Source organism: Microcebus murinus, chromosome 8 (assembly GCF_040939455.1).
Source record: "Microcebus murinus isolate Inina chromosome 8, M.murinus_Inina_mat1.0, whole genome shotgun sequence".
Lineage (NCBI taxonomy): Eukaryota > Metazoa > Chordata > Mammalia > Primates > Cheirogaleidae > Microcebus > Microcebus murinus.
Genome location: NC_134111.1, coordinates 4,019,944 through 4,044,555, shown reverse-complemented (window position 1 = coordinate 4,044,555; position 24,612 = coordinate 4,019,944). Strand labels below are relative to the sequence as shown.

Below are 24,612 nucleotides of genomic sequence, written 5' to 3'. Positions count from 1 at the left end.
TCTGGCTCCAAGAAATGGACATTGGAATTCAGAGGTGGCAGTGACCACGGCAGCAAGATGAAGAATAAGAATGAAGCTGGTTAACGTTGTCCAAGTGCTTACCACACACCAGGTTTTGTTTTAAATGCTCTGCTTAGAATAATGTATTTCATCATCACAATAACCGTGTCAGGTAATGTCATTGTTCTCATCGCTGTGTCAGGGAAGTCAGAGAATGTGTGCAAGGCTGTGCAACTGTCAATGGTAGAGCTGGGGTTGAAATCCACGCAGCCTGTTCCCAGAATGTCTCACTCCTCAGACCAGCCTACCATCTGGACTGCGCCGCTGCATGTCTCCTAAGGCCTGTGTCCCACGTGTCCGGAGGGGCGGAGAAAGCCAGTGTATGTGTGGCAGAAAGGGACAGAGACAGAGATGGAGAGATAGAGAGAGACAAAGATTGATAGAGACAGAGACTGAGAGATAGAGATGGAGAGACAGAGAGATAGAAACAGAGCTATAGAGACAGGGAGACAGGCTGAGAGCGCAGGAGACAGAGAGAGTGAGAAACAGAGACAGAGAGAGAGATAGAGACCGACAGAGAGAAATAGAGACAGAATGGCAGAGAAACAGAAACAAAGAGAATGAAGAAGTTAAAAAGAGGCCCCCTCAAAACCTACCAGTCCAGCATATTGGCTGTTTTGAGTTCAAGGCACTTGAAAAGCAGCAGGTACAAGAAGATCCCTCTGACCTTCCTCCTGTTCCCCAAAAGCAGGAGATGATGTCCCGTGAAAGACGCCCCCTGCGGCAGCAGGAGAGCAGCACCCCTAGCCACAAGGCGGGCAGACGAGGCCAAGGGAAGTCTGGCGGACAAACCGGCAGACTGCCCCCGTCCTCCACCAGTCACCCCCAGCCCAAGCCCTCGCCTCGTCCGCCGCCTTGGCTAGCCCAGCTCGTAGGCGCCCACCTCTCACTGTGCTTGGGGACTTCATGTCCTTGTGAAGCCCCCGTGCCGCGTAAAGCTCGTGTTGAATAAATATGCTTGCTTCTCTCTTGCTCATCTGTCTTCTGCCAACTTAACTCTCAGGCCCAGCTGAAAACCCTAAAAGGGCAGAGGTCAAAGTTTGCCTCCCCTATAAAAAGATGGAGACAGAGGGAAGAAAAGAGAGATAGACAGAGACAAAAAAAGAGAGAGGGCGACAGACAGAGACAGAGAAGCAGAGAGAGGAGGGGTCCTGTGGCACCATGGCGGGGAGGGCCCTTGTCCCCTGACCCCACCCTGCCCCTCGACCCTAAAATCAGTGTTGCGCTGGTTGGGCGAGGTCCCTGGCACGCAAACGGGCATGCAGGTGCAGCCAGGCCGGGAGCTGCTGCAGCACGTGGCCGAGTGCACTAGCACTGAAGCGTCCTGAGACGGGGCTCCAGCTGCGCGGCCCTGGACGCGCTTGGTGACAACTAGGGGCTTCCATTTGCCCCTCTGTAAAGAGGGGTGCAACCCCAGCGTCACACTGGTTCTGAGGAGACTGAGCGAGGCAAGCTCAGGGGTTGGGGGGCTCCTGCCTCTCCCAGAGTGGGGAGTTGCCCCTCTATGCTGGGCAGGGCGTGGCCGGGGGAACGGGCTTCTGGACGGCAGCCTCTGAATGTCTGAATTGGGGGTGGTCATCACATTTGCTAGCACCCCCAAAGGGACAGCAGATGTCCGGGTTCAGGGTGGGACCCCGTGTTTGGTGACCTGAAGCCTGTATGGTTGGAAAAGCTGAGTTCTTTGCCCCATGCTGAAGTAGCAATAGCAAACGCCATGCTTTAGCATGTCAGTGGAGACCAGCTGCAGCAAACGATCAGGCCAGCCCAGCCCCTCCCACGCACCCCAGTGAGCATTTTCAGCCTGACCAAGGCCACAGCCAGGCCCACTGTAAAGTTCCCCTGGAACGCAGCAGTGGGGCTAAGGGGGCCTCCCACTCCCGGCGTGTGCGCACACACACACACACATAAAAATGCGCACACACACGCGTGCACAAACACATGCACACACACCCCAGAGGTGTCCCTGGACCACCAGCAGCAGCAACACCTGGGAATGTGTAGGAAAGCAAGCTCACAGGTTCCCACTCCAGACCTACTGGAGCATGAATGTAGGGGTGGGCCGGCAGCCTGCTCTTTAATAAGCCCTGGGCCAATTTGGTGCAGGCTAAAGCTGAGAACCACTGATCCAGAACAATGGAAAGATAACAACGGCTTGTCACTGGGAGACAGAAATTCCCAGATCCAAAACTTACAACCAGACAAGATCTATGACTACAAGGACAGCCCACAGCACACAGACAGGAAGCCAGGCCTGGCTGGGCAGATGGCGGCCGAGGCAGCCACACGCCCTGCCTGCCACGGCAGGAAGTGGCAGCCGGGACCGCAGTCTGCGTGCTGTCAAAGAGGACAGCGGCCACAGAAACTGGAAGGGGGCCCTAAGGAGCTGTGCAGTCAGCTGCCCCAGGAGTAGGGTCCTCACTGTCTCCACCCAGCTGTGGGGCGGGGAGTGCATAGGGCACCCCTCCCCAGCAGGGGGTTTTCGTTCCTAACAGCTACTGTCTTCCCACCGCCCTTGACAGCAGGGTGCTGGCTGGCTAGGGAGCCCCTCAGCCATAAGTGACTGACCACAGTGGTCACTCCTCCTTCACGTCCTCTCCTGACTTCTAGATCTCCACACTCCCCAGTGTCCTCCTGCCCTGAGACTGCTGAGGCACCCCTCCTGCTTCCCTCTCCCTGCCCCCCTCTTCCCTGACCTGCTGGAGGGGCCCAGCGTGCCCACTGCTCTTCTCCTTCTGCGCCTGCATCTGCACCCAGCCCAGCCCACGGCTGCAAACAGCACCGTTCACCCAGCACCTGAACCTGGAGCTCCATCCCACACCACTCCCTGCCCTCCAGGCTCACCTGGGCACCCGCCTCCTCCGCAGCCTGTCTTCCCAGCACGTGCACCATGAGCTCGCCCCCCAAAACAGGGGCGCCGTTCTCCCCACCCCCCGGGGGCGATGACAACTCCTTGCTGGTTGTGGAAGTTCTGCTGCACTGACTTCAAAACGTGTCCAGAATCGGACCGCTTCCCACCACCTCCACTACTGTCCCCCTGGGCCCAGCCTGGATCACCCTTGCAGCCTGTTAATAGACTCCTTGTTGCTACAGCAGCCAGAGGGAGCCTTTCCAAATGCCAGCCAGACTGTGCCACAACCCTGCCTCGAGCCCTGCGATGACCTCCCTCCCACTCAGAGTAAAGGCTAAAGTCCTTACAATGGCCACCGCCTGGCCCTGTCACCTCTAACAGCACCTGCCACCCCCCCCACTGAGCACCACAGCTGCCCTCTTGCTGCCTCCTCCTCCGGGTCTCTGCCCGCTGCCCTCTGTCCAGCTGTGTCCTCCAGACGCTTCCAACAGGCCCCACCTAGCTCCCCCGGAGCCCGCACCCTCTTTTTCTGGGCAGCACTTACCACTTTCCAGCAGCCGCAACGGGGGGACCCGCCACGGTTACCGCCGAGCGTCCGCCTCCCTGCTGGACTCGGAGCCGCTCGGGCACACGGCGGGCACCCAGCAAACGCTGGACGGGCAGACGGGGTGGTTCCTCTTCCTCCGGACCCTGTGAGGCGCAGACAGCCATTGAGACGCCTCCGGCCTGAGGCGGCTCCCGGCGGGCGGAAGCAGGTCCAGGAGACTGCGCAGGGAGGATGGGCCTAGGGACCCAGCTGGCACGGAGGACAGCGATGCCCTGTGCGGGAAAGATGCCTGAGTGGGGATTTTTGCCGCTGGCAGCTGAAACACCTTTTGATAAGGGGTTCAGGCTGTCATCTAAGGAGGCTTCAAGAAATCGCTCTAGAGAAGCAGGGAATTAAAGTGGGGGCCTCGGGTGTGCCTGCCGCAGCAGCGGGGCAGAGCTGGCTGGCGGCCTGCTGGCTGCGCTGCGCCCCGTGCAGGCTACACTCTTTCCCAGCAACAACGCAGGGCGCGGACAGGAAGCCTGAGGCAGGAGAGGGGCTGGCCCGGCCGCTGCTCTGGAGGACACGGCCAGCTCCTCTTGCAGGAGGCCGAAGGCCCTGGCGCCTTCATGGAAACCCTCGAGGAAGCTCCTGTCCTGTCATCCTGCGTCCCCAATGATGCTCCCTGACAAACGTCCCTCCACCCTGCCTCACTGCACTGGCTCTGTGCCGCCCCAGCTGTTTCACTACCAGCCCCTGACCCTGCAGGTCCCCCGACTACTGTGCCTTGAGGCTCAGCAACTCCACCAGCCTCCAGGACATCCACACTGGTCACCCGTGTGCCTCCAATGCCCAGTGCTATCGCCCCTTGGCCGGGGCTGTGCCCCTCCCACCCAGAAAACACTCATGTCCTGCTCTCTTGCTACCCAAATGCCAACCATCTTTCCCCTTTTAGCGTTCTCCTTCTCTGCTTCCTCCAGGAGGCCCTCTCTGGTCACCAGCTCAGCCTGAGCTCTCTTTTCTCTCAGCCCCTGCAGGGCTCGGGTCTCTGCCCAAGTTTATGCCACCCCGTGTGACAGAGTGAGCCCTCCGTGTGTGCCCCTCAGGCCGCTGACCGCTCTCACGCCACAGCTTGCAGAGGCTTGCCCACGAGGCAGAGCAGTGATGCCAGGAGAACACGGAGCCCACACCTGTGCAACTTTGGGTGGTTTACTCAGTGTCTCTGAGTCTCAACTTGGCCGTCAAGGAAAACAGGAATGACAGCATGCACCTCTGGGGGCAGTGTGAGGGTTAATGGGGAAACAGATATGAAATACCTCGCACAGTTTCTGGGCTCTGATAGGCACTTGGTAAGTAGAAACTGATATCATAGTCACCACTGCAAGCAGCTTCTTTCCTCCATCACAGAAACCAGCATTCTTTTTTTTGTTTTGTTTTGTTTTTGTTTGTTTGTTTTTTTGGAGTAAGATGCCAAACAGTGAAGTTTTGTTTTTTTTGAGACAGAGTCTTGCTCTGTTGCCCAGGCTAGAGTGAGTGCCATGGCGTCAGCCTAGCTCACAGCAACCTCAAACTCCTGGGCTCAAGCAATCCTCCTGCCTCAGCCTCCCGAGTAGCTGGGACTACAGGCATGCGCCACCTTGCCCGGCTAATTTTTTCTATATATATTAGTTGGCCAATTAATTTCTTTCTATTTATAGTAGAGACGGGGTCTTGCTCTTGCTCAGGCTGGTTTTGAACTCCTGACCTCGAGCAATCCGCCCGCCTCGGCCTCCCAGAGAGCTAGGATTACAGGCTTGAGCCACGGCTCCCGGCCAGAAACCAGCATTCTAAGCATTGTCAATGGCATATGCTAACTGGCTCCTTAGATAAGTCATAAGATTTTCCAGTGTCTACAGAACCACCTCCCTTTACAAAACTTCTAACTTGGCAGGAATGTCGAAGAGGGGACAGGAGCACTGCCGCCACAGCCACCCACCAGGACATGCTTCTCTACTGAGCCTCAACCTAGCCTCAGAGGCTTTCTGGCACGGTTCTCAAAGCAGCTACTTACTGACAGAGTTGGCATAAGAGAACAAAACCATCTGTCTCCTGTGAGTCGCACATTTATCTGAAAAGCAGTTACTGCAGACCCAGCTGTGTGCCAAACCAGGGAACCACGGTGGAGACGGGAGGAGGGTGAGGGAAGTCAGTGATCCTGGCCATGGGAGCTCAGGATGTTCCACATGAAGAGTGGTGCCTGGGTCCCAGCCAGGCTGGGGAGGCTCTGGGCTCTACAGGCGAGCGGGGCCCTGCGTGTCTGCCCACTGTGGCCCAAGTCCTCGGCGGCCCTGGAGCCCGGCCCGGCCCAACCAGTGGTGGGTGGGCACCAGTAAGTGTTCCAGTGCCTGGCCCTTCAGGGCACAATCCCATTGCCCCAGGGGTGATCTCGAACCCTACCAGATATTGGCTTTGTCTCCCTCCGCATCTCCCTCTGCCCTATTCCCGATCCCTGCTTCCTTTGGGATTATCTCACAAATAAACTCCCTGCACCCAAGTGTCTGCCTCCGAGTCTATTTTCAGGGACACGGAGCAGGGCAGCAAGGGGCTCCACAGTGTGGCCAGTGGCCTGGGCCTATCCACATGCCTCCACTCGTGGCGTCTGGAGGAAGGGACAAGGGCGAGTGGCCTTTGGGTGGCCCTTTATGAACAGGAGAGTCCTGGGAGGGGATAGGACGAGAGGGGCTCTCCAGGGACAATAAAGAGCTTCTAGGAGGGCAGGCTCTGGGATTGGGCTGCCTCGGCCACCTTTCAGCACAAAGCTGGGGCTAGACGTGGGACCCTGAGGCAGCTGCTTTGGGGAACAAGTGGGGGGTCCAAGCAGAGGGTCTCAGTCCTAGTGAGGACCAGGGCAGCCGCTTGGTCCTGGGCTCCAGTGGACACCACCCCAGGCTGGAGGCATGAGCACCTAGGGGACATTTGCCAGACACCATCTGCAGGGGCAGCTCCAGGCTCGTTAGGGCTGCTCTGCTGTCTGTACAGGCCACGCTCTGTCCCAAGGGGCTTCTGAAGGGTGAGGAGCAAGGATGGCTACAATGTGACTCCACGCTGATCCTGTCCTTATTTAAAATTTTCATATTTTGCTCACCATGGAAATTTTGCATTAACTGTTACCTTTTAAAATATTGCATCAATATAGTGTACATCCCAATGACTGAGTTTCGGGCGCCTTTTAAAATTTTGCCCCCAGGAGAGTGTCTCGCTTGCCTCACCCTATCGCTGCGCTGCCCTGAGCCGCCCCAGGGGACCACTGGCCTTCCCACGAGGGTGGCTTTTTCCCGCTGAGTCTCACTGTGCACCAAGCATGACAAATCAAAAATCGATGCCACAGTCCCGGGAGAGGACATGAGTCGGGGGATGAAGAGAGAGACCAAGACAAAAAAAGATGACAAAAACAGAGGCAGAAGAAAGAAGTGGAGAAGACAAAAAGCTCTTGCAGAATTTGCCTAGCAGGTTTCCTAGTCTTTACAGAACCCACCCCACCCCAGCAACGACGGAAGAGAGCAGAAGGATCAGGGTCACGCTGCTGGACGTGGGCGTATGCAGACGTCTCCCCGACACGGCCTTTGCCCCGATCTGCAGGCGTCCCTTCAAAGGCTAATGTCTGTAATCTGCCAGACACAGTAGCAGGACCAAAGTGTGTAATTTAGTAGCTTCTAAAAACAAACCCACTGATTATCTTGTACTATCTAAGGAGTTGAAATAATCGCCACAGGGACACAAAGCACGTACCCATTTACAGACGTGTTTTTCTTCCCCTGTGGGGTACACAGGGCCCTGCTCGTCACACGGGTGAGGACCTGCGAGAGCGGCGGCCAGCGTGTCGGAAGCTGGCCCCGCATACGGGATGGCTCCCTGTGTAACTAGGCCGTTTCTCCCAAAATGGGCTCGGTTTGGACAGTAACCTTGTGATCACCTTATCCATACATAATGGCTGAATGCATTCTTTGAGCCTCAAAGCAGTCCTTTGGGGCAGGCAGAACAGGTAAGATTGTCTCTATGTTATAGATAAAGAAACTGAGGGTCAAGGAGGTTATAATCCTGCCCAAGGTTCTAGAACTACTAAATGGAGGAGGCAGGATTTGAAGGTGATCTACCATGATCTGCTGCCTGGGTTCAAGAACCATTTGAAGACAGTAGACTTCAAAAGCAAGTCACACTCTCACCGATAATGCATAGGTCCTCTGGGCTTCGCAGACCAGGAAAAGGAGGCAGCTAAATGAGCTGGTTTCGTTTGTTAAAACCCAATATTCTCACTCGTGGTGTTCCCCGTTTTCCGGGTTGGATTTGTGATAATCAGCCAAGGCAAACCCTCTCTTCTGTGAAGTCTGTGTCCCAGATGTTGGTGCTAAATAACCCCTTCTGGGGCAAGCCCATTCTCTCCTGAACTAGAAGCAGAGCAGAGAATGGGACCGGGCAGGAGAGGTGGCAGGGTCAGCCCATGTAGGGCTTTTAATCCAACAGCAATAGGCAGCTGCTGGAAAGCTGTAAGCAGAGGGGTGGTATCAGAGATCCAGGCTGTGGAAGATGGCAGGGGACTGAAGCAGGGCAGGACTGCATGCAGGCTGGTAACAGCGTTGACTCTGAGAGGGAAGAGGAGGAGGAGCAAGGGGGTCAAAATGACTTCCAGTATCTGTGTGGAAAATGATGCCTTTTGCTGAAGGAGCCAGTTTTGCAGGCCTCAAGTCACGCATTTTTCTGGATTGGGGGCCAGATTGGAGGTGCCCTTGAGAAATCCGTGGTGGCAGCAGTATAAGCAGCCGGACACTTCTGTTTAAAGCTCAGAGGAGAGGTCTGGGCTGGAGACTAAAAGAAATGGTGCACGATCTGCACATTCAGGGTCACTGCATCTCACAACAGCTCCCAAGTGAGGGCCGCTCACGGCTACAGTCTGTAGCAGGGATTGGGAGTGGGGGCGGCTGGAGTCCACTTCATTTCTTTGGCCAAAACACAGCTGACCCACAGACTTGCAACACTGCTTGGAAGTTAAAAAGCGATTTACCCAACAGCAACAACAACAAAAAAATCAGTTTTCAAGTACTCCATTCCCTTCTGTGTGCTCAGAACAGTTAGTCTCTCTTGGCTACAGCACCCGCTTTGCCAGCTCCACCCCTAGTTAATCTCTTGGAAGTTCCTCCAGTGGGCTTTTGTTTTCAAAGGCAGGCAGTGACCCTGGGGACAGAGGGAGCTGTGAAGGCAGGCATCGCTCTGCAGTGGAGACACCCCCATCAAGCCTCTGGGACCGGCCCAGCCGCTGTGGGGCTGACAGTATCCGCTCAGCTAATCCTCACCACCACCACCTGACAGACAAGAAGTCAAGGAACCCTGTCAGTGACAGTGGAACACAGTGTCTCTGAAAGGAGAGAGCACAGGTGAATCACCAGGGAATGGTGAGCATGGCCAGACTGCGGGGAAGTACAAAATGCTTGAATTTAGACCTTTGGCTTTGACTTAACTTTCAAAAGGAATTTTTTCACTTTCATTTTCAAAGGAAAATTTTTAGAATTCTTATTCATAACTGTTGCAAGCAGAAAATCTGAGAAGATGGCGGATGAGAAACACCGCCTGACAGAGTGTCTCTGCAGAAAAGACAGATTCTAGCAGAAATTAGAAGAAAGAAGCAAGAAGACGAGCCTACATCGGATGAGGGCCGGAAGGAGGAGTACCTGAGACCATGGGAGACTCCACAGGAGGAGGTCACGGAGGAGAACTGGAAGCTGGGACCCCCGGAGCAGCCCGGAGACCAGCGGGAAGTGTAGGTGAATCGGCCATTTCCCCTCCCCTGCATCCCGGACTGCTGGTGGGCTCCCCAGCGAGTCCGAGAAACCTGCGGACACCAGCCCAGAGACGGCCACTGCCAGTGAGCAGTAAGCCAGTAGTGGACATAGCACCAGGCTCCCAACTCCCTCTGGGCACCTCCGTGTGCACAGACCCGAGCCGCGAGGCAGGCGCCATATTGCCTCCTCCTCCCCTCCCCCGACCCTCCCCGCGGCTGCCCAGAGAGACAGAGAGACAATATAGCCACCAGCTGGAGGCACCTCCAGGGAATGGGGCCTTCCCTTTTGGGGCCCTACAGTTGACTAAGGGGAACTCAGACTGTGAGCCCCCTACCCGCCAGCCCTCCCAGGTGCTGCTGGCACGGTGATCCCAGGAGAATGGGGCAGACCCTGAGGTTGAGAGACATAGACCCAGCTTGGGCTCCCTGTGGGTGAACTGGGACTGGCACTCCTCTCCCTGGTGGGGATACAGTTTGAACTCTGGGACCCAGAGGTCGGACCTGCAGACCACATCCCGTGCACCGAGGCCTCGCCTTGCCTGGGGCACAGAAGGGATATTTGTGAACAGCCTACTGAGGTGTGTGTGCTTTCAGGGGCAGATCAGCATCCTAGAGGGCAACCCTCCCCCCCAAAGGGAGGTCGTGCGCCCAGCCCAGGTGGCGTTCCTGCGCAGGGAACCTCCCCGCCGGCAGCACACCAGACCAGGGGAGGCCTGGTGGCATGTGGTCTGGCCTGCTGGCACAGGCCCAGGAGTAGCCGTGGAGTTGGGGAGGGTGGAAAGAAGCCAGGCCCACTCCAGACTACAGGTCTCAGATAGCCCCACCCCAACACACATACTTTCGGACTGAGCTGGGCCATTCCAGCCCCGCCCTGACAGCTTTTCCTGGAAGCAGAGAACAGAACTTTGACCCCTGCTAAGGACATTGGTGGTGCCTAAGGGCAGGCTTACCAAACCCAGCTCCACCCAGACTCTCTCCTAGACCAGCCCTCACTGAGGGGGAGAAGAGGACACACATGGAAGTCCCAGGCCCCACCCAACACCTGAGGTACTAGAGTTCTCTCTACAGGAACAAGAGCTGATAACAGGACACAAAAACAACAGTGTATCCTGTTCCTCCAAGCAAGCGCCACCTACTGACAGGGACGGCATCCTGCACAGCCTGTTCACGGCACCAACTGACTCATCATACAGTGAGTGGTCGAATCTCACCCACAGACACCACCTACCGGCTCAGAAACTAAACAAGGCATGTGAATACCCAAACAAAAACCTAAAGAAAAGAAACAACAACTGATTGACATGGGAAGAAATCAGCGAAGGAACTCAGGAAATATGAAGAACCAAATGTATGCATCTGCATGGACTAGATTAAAAAAAAAAAAAAAAGAACCAAATGGAAAACACACCCCCAAAGAGGAGCCCCAGGCCCCTAGAAACAAACACCAACCAAAATCAGGCAACCAAAATGACAGAAGAGGAATTTCGTATGTGGATCATAAGAACACTCACCGACCAGCAAGAACAACTCAATAACCAACACAAAGAAACCACAAAAAGCCTCCAGGATCTGGAAAAAAAGTTCACTAAAGACATAGACACAATGAAGAAAAGTTTAACTGAACTCCTGAAAATGAAGAATCAATTCATGGAACTACAAAAAAACAGTGGAAAGTCTCAAGAACAGGGTCAAACAGAAGAAAGAATCTCAGAGCTTGAAGAACACCCTCCAATTAAATAAATCAGTCACAGAAATAGAGCAGAGAAACAAGAGAAAAGAGCAAAGCCTACAAGACATGTGGGATGTGAAGAAACCGAATGTGAGGGTCATAGGGATACCAGAAGGTGAAGAAGACAACACTCACGGGTTGGACAAGCTATTTGAAGATATAATAGAGAAAAATTTCCCAGGTCTTGCTCAAAATCTCGATATACAAGTTCAAGAAGCTCAGAAGACCCCTGGGAGATTCAATGCAAACAGGAAGACGTCACGGCATGCAGTCATCAGACTGACCAAAATATCAGCTAAACAGGCCCTTCTAAGAGCTGTAAGACAAAAGAAGGAAGTAACATACAAGGGAAAGCCAATTTGAATAACACCAGACTTCTCTAATGAGACTTTACAAGCAAGGAGAGACTGGGGCCCCATTCTCACTCTTTTGAAACAAAACAATGCCCAGCCTAGAATCTTCTTCCCTGCAAAACTAAGCTTCGTATATGAAGGAGAAATAAAGACATTCTCAGACAAGCAAAGGCTCAGAGAATTCACCAAGACAAGACCAGCCCTACAAGAAGTACTCAAAACAGCGTTACGCATGGAATATCATAATAATAACCCATGAATATAAAAACAACCAAAACCCAAAGATAAAAGGCCAGATAATACAATGGCTCAAGAGAGAAATCAAAGCAACAACATCCAACCCAACAAAATGAACAGTAATCTACCTTACCTATCAGTTCTCTCAATAAATGTGAATGGCTTAAACTCTCCAATCAAGAGACATAGGCTGACTGATTGGATAAGAAAATAGAGGCCAAGTATATACTGTCTTAAGGAAACACGTCCAACCTGCAAGGATGCATATAGACTAAAAATAAAAGGGTGGAGATCAGTATTCCAAACAAGTCGAAGCCAAAAGAAGGATGGCGTGGCAGTTCTAATTTCAGACGATTTAGTTTTTAAACCAACAAAAGTAGTAAAAGACAAAGAGGGTCATTATATAATGGTGAAGGGCACAGTTCAACAAGAAGAGATAACAATTTTAAATATATATGCACCCAACTTAGGTGCACTCAGATTCATAAAGCAAACCTCACTGGATCTAAGCAAATGGATTAACAGCAACTCCATAATCACTGGAGATTTCAACACCCCACTGATGGCTCAAGACAGATCCTCCAAACAGAAAATTAATAAAGAAATAATGTACTTAAATAAAACTCTAGAACAATTGGGTATGACTGACATTTACAGAACATTCTACCCAAAATCTACTGAATATACGTTCTTCTCATCAGCACACGGGACATTCTCTAAGATCGATCATATCCTAGGACACAAATTAAACCTCAAGAAATTTAAAACAATAGAAATCATACCATGTATCTTCTCAGATCACAGTGGAATAAAAGTAGAAATCAACCCTAACAGAAACTCACATTTCTACACAAAAATGTGGAGATTAAACAACCTCCTATTAAATGATTACTTCATAAATGAAGAAATCAAGATGGAAATAAAAAAATTCTATGAAGAGAATGACAATGGAGAGACAAGTTATCAAATCCTCTGGGACACAGCTAAAGCAGTTCTGCGAAGAAAGTTAATTTCCATAAATGCCTATAACCTAAAGTCAAAAAGATCACAAATAGACAATCTAACAAAACGACTCAAAGAACTGGAAAAAGAAGAACAGACCAGCCGCAAACCCAGCAGAAGAAGTGAAATCAACAAGATCAAATCAGAACTAAACGAAATTGAAAACAGGGAAGCTATTCAGGAAATTAATAAAACAAAGAGTTGGTTCTTTAAAAAAATAAAATTGACACGCCACTGGCTAAGCTAACAAAAAGCAGAAAAGAGAAATCTCTAATAAGCTCCATCAAGAACAAAAAAGGAGATATCACAACTGATCCCAAAGAGATACAAGATATAATTTATGAGTACTACAAAAATCTTTATTCACACAAATTGGAAAATGTGAAGGAAATGGACAAATTTCTAGAAACACACAGCCTCCCTAGGCTCAACCAGGAAGAAATAGATTCCCTGAACAGACCAATCTCAACAGCTGAAATAGAAACAGCAATTAAAAATCTCCCTATAAGGCCGGGCGCGGTGGCTCACGCCTGTAGTCCTAGCTCTCTGGGAGGCCGAGGCGGGCGGATTGCTCGAGGTCAGGAGTTCGAAACCAGCCTGAGCAAGAGCGAGACCCCGTCTCTACTATAAATAGAAAGAAATTAATTGGCCAACTAATATATATAGAAAAAATTAGCCGGGCATGGTGGCGCATGCCTGTAGTCCCAGCCACTTGGGAGGCTGAGGCAGAAGGATTGCTTGAGCCCAGGAGTTTGAGGTTGCTGTGAGCTAGGCTGCTGCCACGGCACTCATTCTAGCCTAGTCAACAAAGCAAGATTCTGTCTCAAAAAAAAAAAATCTCCCTAAAAAGAAAAGTCCCGGTCCAGATGGTTTCACACCTGAATTTTACCACACTTACAAAGAAGAAGTAGTACCTATCTTGCAGAAACTATTCCACAACATCGAGAAGAACGGAAACCTCCCTGACACCTTTTATGAAGCGAATATTAGTCTGATACCAAAACCAGGAAAGGATGCAACAAGAAAAGAAAACTACAGACCAAATTTCCCTAATGAATATATATGCAAAAATTTTCAACAAAATCTTAGCTAACCAAATCCAGACGCTTATCAAAAAAATAATCCATCACGACCAAGTAGGCTTCAACCCAGGGATGCAGGGATAGTTCCACATACATAAATCTATAAATGCAATTCACCACATAAACAGAAGCAAAAACAAAGACCACATGATTCTTTCAATAGATGCAGAAAAAGCTTTTGACAAAATTCAACACCCTTTCATGATACAAACACTTAATAAAATAGGCATAGAAGGGACATATCTAAAAATGATACAAGCCATATATGACAGACCCATAGCCAACATCATACTGAATGGGGAAAAACTGAAAGCATTCCTACTTAGAACTGGAACCAGACAAGGCTGCCCACTATCTCCACTTCTATTCAACATAGTGCTGGAAGTCCTGGCTACAGCAATCAGACAGGAAAGTGGAATTAAAGGTATCCAAATAGGGGCAGAAGAGATCAAACTTTCACTGTTTGCTGATGATATGGTATTATATTTAGAAAACCCCAAAGATCCAACCAAGAAACTCCTGGAACTGATCAATGAATTTAGTAAAGTCTCAGGATACAAAATCAATACACAGAAATCAGAGGCATTCATATATGCCAACAACAATCAAATTGAGAACCAAATCAAAGACTCAATACCCTTCACAATAGCAACAAAGAAATTAAAGTACCTAGGGATATACTTAACCAAGGAGGTAAAAGACCTCCACAGGGAGAACTATGAAACACTGAGGAAGGAAATAGCAGAGGATGTAAACAGATGGAAATCCATTCCATGCTCATGGATTGGCAGACTCAACATCATTAAAATGTCTATACTACCCAAACTGATCTACAGATTCAATGCAATACCTATTAAAATCTCATCAACATTCTTCACAGATATAGAAAAAATAATTTTACGCTTCGTATGGAACTAAGGAAGACCCCGAATATCAAGAGCAATTCTAGGCAACAAAAACAAAATGGGAGGTATTAGTATGCCAGATATCAAACTATACTACAAAGCTGTAGTAATTAAAACAATCTGGTATTGGCACAAAAATGGGAATATTGACCAGTGGAACAAATCTGAGAATCCTGATATAAAACCATCCTCATATAGCCATCTAATCTTTGACAAAGCACACAAAAACATACGCTGGGGAAAAGAATCCCTTTTCAATAAATGGTGCTGGGAAAACTGGATAGCCACTTGTAGAAGGCTAAAGCAGGACCCACACCTTTCACCTCTCACAAAAATCAACTCACGCTGGATAACAGACTTAAACCTAAGGTATGAAACTCTTAGAATTCTAGAGGAAAATGTTGGAAACACTCTCCTAGACATCGGCCTAGGCAAAGAGTTTATGAAGAAGACCCCAAAGGCAATCACTGCAGCAACAAAAATAAATGAATGGGACTTGATCAAACTAAAAAGCTTTTGCACAGCCAAAGAAACAGTCATGAAATTAAACAGACAACCTATAGAATGGGTGAAAATTTTTGCATCCTACACATCCGATAAGGGACTGATAACTAGAATCTACTTAGAATTCACGAAAATCAGCAAGAAAAAATCAAATAACCCTATTAAAAAGTGGGCAAAGGACTTGAACAGAAACTTTTCTAAAGAAGACAGAAGAATGGCCAACAAACATATGAAAAAATGCTCATCATCTCTAATCATCAGGGAAATGCAAATCAAAACCACAATGAGATATCACTTAACTCCAGTGAGAATGGCCTTTATCAAAAAGTCTCCAAATAACAAATGCTGGCGTGGATGCGGAGAGAGAGGAACACTCCTACACTGCTGGTGGGACTGCAAACTAGTCCAACCTCTGTGGAAAGCAATATGGAGATACCTTAAAGCGATACAAGTGGATCTACCATTTGATCCAGCAATCCCATTGCTGGGCATCTACCCTAAAGATCCAATGACACTCTACAAAAAAGACACCTTCACCTGAATGTTTATAGCAGCACAATTAATAATTGCAAGGCTGTGGAAACAGCCCAAGTGCCCATCAATCCAAGAATGGATTAATAAAATGTGGTATATCTATACCATGGAGTACTATTCAGCTCTAAGAAACAACGGTGATATAGCACATCTTATATTTTCCTGGTTAGAGCTGGAACCCATACTACTAAGTGAAGTATCCCAAGAATGGAAAAACAAGCACCACATATACTCACCAGCAAACTGGCATTAACCGAGCAGCACCTAAGTGGACACATAGGTACTACAGTAATAGGGTATTGGGTAGGTGGGAGGGGGTAGGAGGGTGGGTATATACATACATAATGAGTGAGATGTGTACCATCTGGGGGATTGTCATGCTGGAAACTCAGACTTGTGAGGGGAGGGGGAAAGGGCATTTATTGAAACCTTAAAATCTGTACCCCCATAATATGCCAAAATAAAAAAAAGAAAGAAAGAAAAATTAAATTGAATTAAAAAAAATAAATGTTGCAAGCACTTTACTTAGGGATACAGGGTCCTTGTTACCCAAAGATGCTGGCACCTAAAAAAAAAAGTTAACCAAAAGTACACCAGTTTAAAGCAGGGACTAAAATTCATAGCAAACAATGGGGAGAAAAGCTTATATTTAGACTTATTTTGAAAAATAAAACTAAAAATTATAAAAATGTTATTTTATCTTATGTTAATACATAATTTATAATTATAATTAATGATCCTTTACTTCTGTTTTAGGGTTTTTTCATTATGAAAAACTTTAAACAAAACAGAATAGAAGGCTAGGTGTGGTGGCTCATGCCTGTAATCCTAGCACTCTGGGAGGCCGAGGCGGGCGGATTGTTTGAGCTCAGGAGTTCGAGACCAGCCTGAGCAAGAGCGAGACCCCGTCTCTACTAAAAATAGAAAGAAATTAATTGGCCAACTAAAAATATATAGAAAAAATTAGCCAGGCATGGTGGTGCATGCCTGTAGTCCCAGCTACTTGGGAGGCTGAGGCAGGAGGATCACTTAAGCCCAGGAGTTTGAGGTTGCTGTGAGCGAGGCTGACACCACGGCACTCTAGCTCAGGCAACAGAGTGAGACTCTGTCTCAAAAATAAATAAATAAATAAATGAAACTTTCTATATCCATAACCTAGATTTCATACTTTTTTTTTGTTTTTGAAACAGAGTCTCACACTGTTGCCCGGGCTAGAGTTTCATGGTGTCAGCCTAGCTCACAGCAACCTCAAACTTCTGAGCTCAAATGATCCTTCTACCTCAGCCTCCCGAGTAGCTGGGACTACAGGCATGCACCACCATGCCCGGCTAATTTTTTCTATTTTTGGTAGAGACTTGCTCTTGCTCAGGCTGGTCTTGAACTTCTGAGCTCAAATAATCTGCCTGCCTTGACCTCCCAGAGTGCTAGGATTACAGGCGTGAGCCATCACACATGGCCAAGATTTCATAATTCTTAACTTCTTTTATATTTACTTTTTTTGGCTAAAGTATTTTATTTATTTATTTGAGACAGTCTCACTCTTGCCCTGGCTAGAATGCCATGGCATCAGCCTAGCTCACAGCAACCTCAAACTCCCAGGCTCAAGCAATCCTTCTGTCTCAGCCTCCCAAGTAGTTGGGACTATAGGTAAGCTCCACCATGCCTGGCTAATTTTTTCCATATATGTTTAGTTGGCCAATTAATTTCTTTGTATTTTTAGTACAGACGGGGTCTCCCTCTTGCTCAGGCTGGTTTCAAACTCCTGACCTTGAGTAATCAGCCACTTTGGCCTCCCAAAATGCTAAGATACAGGCATGAGACACCACGCCTGGCCTAAAGTATTTTAAAGTAAATTACAGGTGTTATGACTTCTCAATGTGAATCTTTTAAAAATGACATTTACTTACAAAACACAATTCCATTGTTACATCTAAGAAAAATCAACAAAAAGCCCTAATATCATCTAACACCCAGACCACATTTAAATTTCCCTGATTATCCTCAAAATATGTCTGACAGTTGATTTGTTTCAACAATTTCCGATCAAAAGCCGCTCATTGCATGTAGCTGCTGTGACTTCTAGATCTCTTTTAGTCTAGATATTGCAGTGCCCAGTGTGGTAGACACCGGCCACACGTGGTGGAAATTAATTGAAAATAAATCAATAATAAGTAAATAACATTGAATGCAGGTCCTCAGCCTGTAGCCACGCTTCTGGTGCTTACTTGTCGCATCTATAGGATAGAATGTTGCCACCATCACAGGACATGCTACTGAATAGTGCTGATCTAGAACATTCCCCTGGCTCTAGGCACCCTTGGTCTGGATTCTCTTTCCTGTGTGGCACCCACCTGTTGCAGATGGCCAGGCCAGCTGTTATGGAGAACACCACCACCTTCTGGAGCTGATTCTTTCTTCATTTCATCATTGAATTTCTTCCTCTGCCCCTGTGTTTCCTAGAGACTCCAAGCTAAACCTCAAGACTTGATTAATTTAACTCTTACAATAAGCAGGGAAAGAATCAAAGTGTTGCTTGGGGGGAGGGAGATATGATGTTTTCTACAAACACCAAAGTCACATTTAACTACTTCATAAAATGCTGCACCCTCTTCCAGACCCCAGTTTGGCTCTGCAACACGTTTGTGCCATGTCGGACCACCTGCCAGCGGCTGGGCGTCAGAGACCCCACAGCAGCGGGAAGGCTGGAGGGGCCCTGGGTCACATGAAGAGCCAGCCAGAGTATTCCCATCTTGCGGGGCGAGAGTAGTGAGGCAGGCCCGTGAGGAGATCAGCTGCTTCTCCCCAGGGAGCCAAGTCCCTAAGATAGGGGTCGCCACAGAGGATAACGAAATTGATAGGCAGCAGAGAGAAATAAAGGAATACACAGAGACTACGATATACTTTATAGTTTTATAACATATATATAAAGATCAGATATAACACAGCAGGGAGTACCCAGGAGACTGGCGTATCTCCATAAATGCAAGCAATATGGTTAGATTCATACAGGTTTTTATAATCACAAACATCAATTACTAGTTGTCAGGGTAACATATTTGCATATCAGGGAATGCAGTTGCTAGGGGATACAGGTAGTGAGTTAGGATCAAAAGTCCTCTCAAGGGGCTTCTAATCTATGTAGGTGAACAAACAGGTACAAAGTCTTTCAGGGGCTAGCTTCTAAGTTCTAAGAGGTAGTTGTCAATTAACAGAGTTGTCAATTAAAACAAAAGAGGAATAGTGACTCAATATATCTTTGATTAGTTACAGTAAACTTAAAGGTAGACAGACAGGAGAGAGCAGGAAGCCCATCTCTATAACTCAGGTTATTTATAACCACCGGGGCACTTCTTTGGGCAAAGTGCACTCATTGTCTCCGGCTCCCATCCTGTGGGCCATGTTTGTCTTGTCTTGTCTTTCAAGACACAGGGAAGCTCACAGATTTTGAGATACCGGGAAGCCTTCCTAGAAAACATCCCCATCGGAGATTTGAGAGCTCTCCCACGATAGCAGCCTCTAATAAGTGAACCGCTGTGTCCACTTCCTTCAGGGAAAAACCCTACAAACTCCTGTTTCTGTCTTTAACATAGTAATGTTGGGTTATACAATAAAATAATGGTCTTATGAGCCACATCTCATTAAGTCCTCAATCATATTTCCCCGACACCTTCTGATGGCAACTTCAGCTGCCTCGCGCACGCTGTAACTGCAGGCTCTCCAGTTCTGTGGACATCCCTCGTTTAAGGAACTTTGATAAATGAAAATCAAATTTTTAAAAGTGGGGATTTTTTATCATTTATTTGAATTCTTCACTTTAAAAAATTATTAAAATGACTCAAATGGTAGAAATCGTAAGAAAAAGTCTCTATAAAGGTTTAAACAAGTGTAGAGGACTGACTTACTAAATAATCTGCATTTCAGCCACACAGTGGAGCACAGACCTGCTGTATTTGGGAATGACAAGGGTCTCTACACACACATGTGGGAAGAAATGAGTGAAAGAAGTGAGTGAGCAGAATAATATGAACTACATGGCCCTTTTATTTAAGAAGGGGAAGATAGGTGATAGACAGATGGTAGAGTATTAGTCCGTTCAAGCTACCACAACAAAATACCACAGACTGGTGGCTGAAACAGTAAGAATTTATTTCTCACAATCCTGGAAGCCAGAAGCACAAGATCAAGGTGCCAGTGGATTCAGTGCCCACATGGGGGCTCTCTCCCTGGTTTGCAGACAGCTGCTAAGATGGAGCAGGGGCTCCCCTCATAGGGGCCTGCCAGCTGTGCCCCCCCACAGTGGAAATAAAGGAAAACTCTCTCGAGTCCCTTCAAGGAAAATTCCAGGACTAGTTAACCTTGAGACATGAATGAGCAACCTGGAAGCCAGCAAACAATTGTATCTCAAGCAAGTTAGAGTCACAGGCGTTTTGGTTCCAGATAGAAAATAAAAGATAACATCTTAATCTATGTTCTTGAATTGTTTTTCAGAAACCTGGCCCCTATCAGATGTAAAATGCTATCACACAGACCTCAGATAAGTGGGAAGTGAGGACTAAACTCTGACCACTGCTCCTTGTTCCAAATTCCTTCCTGAGGGAACTGGAGAGGGCCACGCCCACAGGCCCGGCCTTAACATTCCTTTCTGCTGCCCCCAAGTTTTCAGACAAGGCCTTGCTTCATTAACCAACTGCTAATCAAAGACTCTGAACCCACCTGTGATCCTTCAGTGCCCCCGATTCAAGATATCCCACCTTTTGGGGCCATACTAATGTATGGCCTCCATGTCTGCTTTGCGATTTTGCCTGTAACTTCTACTTTCCTGAAATGTACACCTGCCTTTAAAAACCCTTGCTTGTAAGCCGTTGGGGAGTCTTTAGTGATAGCTACCTGTTCTCCTTGCTCAGCATCATGAAATAAATGCCCTTCATTCTCTCCCTGCAAATCTGTGTCCGTGTTTGCTGTGCAGGCCCCAGGCGGGTGCGGTGGCGCTGCCTGTTTGCCGTTCATGGTGGAGAGAGACGGCGAGCTCCGTCTAAGCCTGACCGCCTCCCAAAGGCCTCACCTCCTAATACTGCCACACATTAGGGCTTCAACAGGTGAATCTGGGGGGGGACACAATTTAGTTCACAGCAGATAGATAAGAACATTTATTTATATTACCAAGAGAAACAATGGATGGATAAACCAAAAACAAAATTTTGTAATGGTTATCTATTGGGAGAGAAAGGAATCAAGGTAAAGAAGAGCCGTGGAAGCAAGACTTCTGTAGGCAACTGGAGGAAGAGGGGGGACTTGGGGGACTGTAAAAGTTTTGTATAAATTTTTAAAACTTAAGTCACAAAAGAAAACAAACAGTCCCTTAAAATTTTAAAGTAAACCGAAATGAATGAGCCCAGTTGCATATAAACGATGTAGCACAGCCACATAAAGAAAACAGTCATTTAAAGTGGCTTTAGTGCACAGCATTTGGACTATACATCCCAAGCGGGAGATATTCTATGGATAATAAAAAAGAAAAATCATAAACTGCATTCAGTAGTCATATGTTAGTATTGATATTTTTATTAAATTATAATGTTTCCATTAGAAACCATAATTTTCAGCATAAAAATGACACAGCATAAAAATCAAGGAAGTTAAGTAAAATCCTATAACCTTAAAAGTAAATTGAAAATAGCAGTATGAACTCATATTGTGCTTTTCTCTTTAAAAAATACATATTTCCTAGCTCTTTCCACTGAAAAGTTCTCAAAGCCATGAAAACCCAGTCACAATGAACACACTCACACCAGGTTGAAATTTCTAGATGCCATTTACCATGGTAATTGGCTGATTCCAGGTCTAGGACAAAAAAAAAAAGTACAGAATGAGACTTACTGTACCAGAAAGGAAGGGAGCAATCAAAAACGGACGTGGTCCTGTTAAAGCAGTAACAGGCTGCACAGGGTCTACCTGCCACAGCTGCTCTATAGCAAAGGGCTTGACCTATGACCCCAGGAGGGGCGGTCGGGAGGGGAGGCAGAGATTGCAGGGAGGGTCCCATCACCAGCGAGGCAGGCTTCTGTGGGGACAGCAGGAGGCTGGGCTCAGATCTCAGCCTGGTGGGCAGAGCCTGGAGCTCAGGGACCAATATTAACACAATAGGAGCGAGGATGCAAGAACCTAAGTATCTCATGACCCTCACCCTCCAGGCCCTCCCAGGAGATGGAGATAGGAAGCCTGGTCTAATGTGCTACATTTTCCCATTTATGTTGTTTTTTCGTTAGTAGAATTTCTTGATTTCCATGATGTCTATTTCAATAGTTCTTAAATTATCTGTGGTGATGAACCAGTTTTGGTTTTTCCATTTGTTTGCTTTTCATTTCAATCAGTGGCAGACTGGTATGTTCAAAAATTAAACAAAAGGATTTTAAAAATATTAATGACATTCACAATCTAAGCTCTATTTTCTAATCACTAGATAGATTAAACAAACATCAAATACACTGTCAAATTGACATAAAGTTTCTAAAAGCCGACTTTCAGTGTGCTTACTTCCTCTGTCACAAGCTAGACACAGAGTTTACAGAGGACACCGCTCTGAAGTCTTCCACACACTACTGTGAAAATAGCCCAATTTGTCTTATTCATCTCCTCTAGGGTTAATGCTTGTTTTCTTTCTTATTTAAAAAATACCTTACAAGGTTATGAAGATATTTTAGTCTCTAAAATTTGTATAGCTTTACCTCCTATATTTGGGTTTTTAATACATCTAGAATAGATTGTGTATGGTGTGAGGTAAGGATGTAAATTCATTTTTTTCTCGTGGATTTGTAATTGTCAATTTATTGAGAAATCTGTAATTTATGTTGCCATAAATTGGGGGGCTGGGCTGGGCGAGGTGGCTCATCCTTGTAATTCTAGTACTCTGGGAGGCTGAGGCAGGAGGATCACTTGAGCTCAGGAGTTCAAGACCAGCCTGAGCAAGAATGAGACCCCTCTTACTCTTACTTGCTCTAAAAATAGGAAAAATAAGCCGGACATGGTGGTGCATGCCTGTAGTCCCAGCTACTCGGGAGGCTGAGGCAGAAGGATTGCCTGAGCCCGGGAGTTTGAGGTTGTGTGAGGTAGGCTGACATCACAGCACTGTAGCCAGGGCAACAGAGTGAGATTCTGTCTCAAAAAAACCATAAATTAGGGATCTATTAAAGTATGGGTGTATGGGTCTGTATCAAAAGCCTGTATTTTGGGTCAATGGCTTTTCCTTTTGGTCCTTGCACCAATAACATGCTGCCTTAATTCCTATGGCTTTAAAACAGGTCTTGATTTCTGTTGGACTTTCTCAAGTCCTCCCACCTTGTTCTTTTTAAAGAGCAGCTTGGCTTGGTCCTTTGTATTTCCATATAAACTTTTGAATGTATTTGACAAGTTCCACCAAGAATCTTATTGGAATTTTAAAAGGAATTGCATTAGCTCTATAAATGTATTTGGGAAAATGGTGACACTGAGCCTTCTGATTCATGGACATCATTTATCTCTCCATGCTTTTAGGTCTTCTGAATGTCTCTCCATAAAGAGATAATAATCTTAATATATACATAGGAGTTAATTTGGGACCACTTTTTGAGCACTAAAAAGTCAAGTGATTGAAATGGAATGAAATGCAACTAATATGTAAAACTCCATGAGTTCCTAACAACAGTTTTCAAACTCTTTGCTCATGATTGGACTCTGTTAGGACTTCAGTTCATTATTCTGAAAATTGATAAAGGGACACCCATTCTGCCTTTCCCTTCCAAACTATACTTCTGAGGAAACAAGAGTTGATGAGGTGAAATTTTGATAAAGAACTTTATAATGAAGGGAACAGGGGGACCCCCACCTGCACCTACCGATCACTCTTAGCATCACTAAAAGTAGAGCAGATACAGTGAGCCTCCCCCATGGAATCCCACAGGAAGCCACAGCACCCCTACAAAGTGTTCTTGCCTTAAAAAGTGAACTTGAATCCAACTAATCAAGTCGCTGGATCCAACCATTAGTTTATAGGAAATACAGGGACAAGTTTGAAAAGCCCTCTAGGCACCGACCATCCAAATCCAGGATACAGGACATTCTACAGATCCAGTGAAATCATTTCTCCAGCAAATTAATCACATTTACAAGTAACAATAATGGAGAATAAAACAAAAAAGAATATAGGGTATTTGATCCATACTCTAATGTGTATTCCCTGTTTGAATCCTGACTGAGGCAAATCAACTCTAAAAGACATTTTGGAGAATTTGATCATGAACTATGTACTTAGATGATATCAAGGAACTGTGGCTTAATTTTCATAGGTGTCATGTGTGGTATTTATGTTTTTATATTAAATGCTCTAGTTAGAGATGCATACTGTAGTACTTATAGGTAAAATGACATACTGTCTGGAATTTACTTTATAAGACTCCAGTTCAAAATAATAAGTGAGAGACGGGTAGTTCAAATAAGGATGCCAAATTTTTGATAATTACTGAGATTGGGGGATAGGTACATGAGCTTTTCATTACATCATCTTTCTTGCACATGTTTAAAATTTCCCATCTTAAAAAGCCTTTTATAGTTTTTAAATCAAAAACAATCTATAAATTCAAAAGGCAAATAAGTAACTGAGGCAACTATGTGCAATTTTTATGATAGTCAAAAGGCTAATCTACATTCTAGATAAATAGTTCTCACAAAGTGTGAAGATACAAGAGAACACTCTAATAGAAAGATGGGTTAAGGACTTGAAAAGGCAATTTGCCAAATTACAAATGACTAATAAACTTACAAAAATTAGAAGGGTCGCTAATTATTAAAGGAACTAAATTAAAGCAGTGATGAAATATTATTTTTAGGTCATTGCAGTATAATGAGAAATAAGCACTCATACACTCCCAACTGGATTATAAATTGTCTAAGTGGATGATTTGGCAACATGTATCAAAAACCTTTGAAAATGTGTGTCCTGGGCTCCTTAGAGAAACTACTGGTTCTAGGACTGGTGCAAGAAATAC

The 24,612-nt window shown here is 46.8% G+C and overlaps 1 long non-coding RNA gene across 1 annotated transcript in view; it reads right to left on the bottom strand.

The window, feature by feature from the left end:
• The window catches only part of LOC105879281 (uncharacterized), a 37,775-nt gene that overhangs the window by 10,173 nt on the left and 2,990 nt on the right, over positions 1-24,612 (bottom strand). The window contains exon 3 of the long non-coding RNA XR_001157691.2: positions 3,453-3,727. This is a non-coding gene — a long non-coding RNA (uncharacterized LOC105879281). The remainder of the gene's footprint in view (positions 1-3,452; positions 3,728-24,612) is intronic.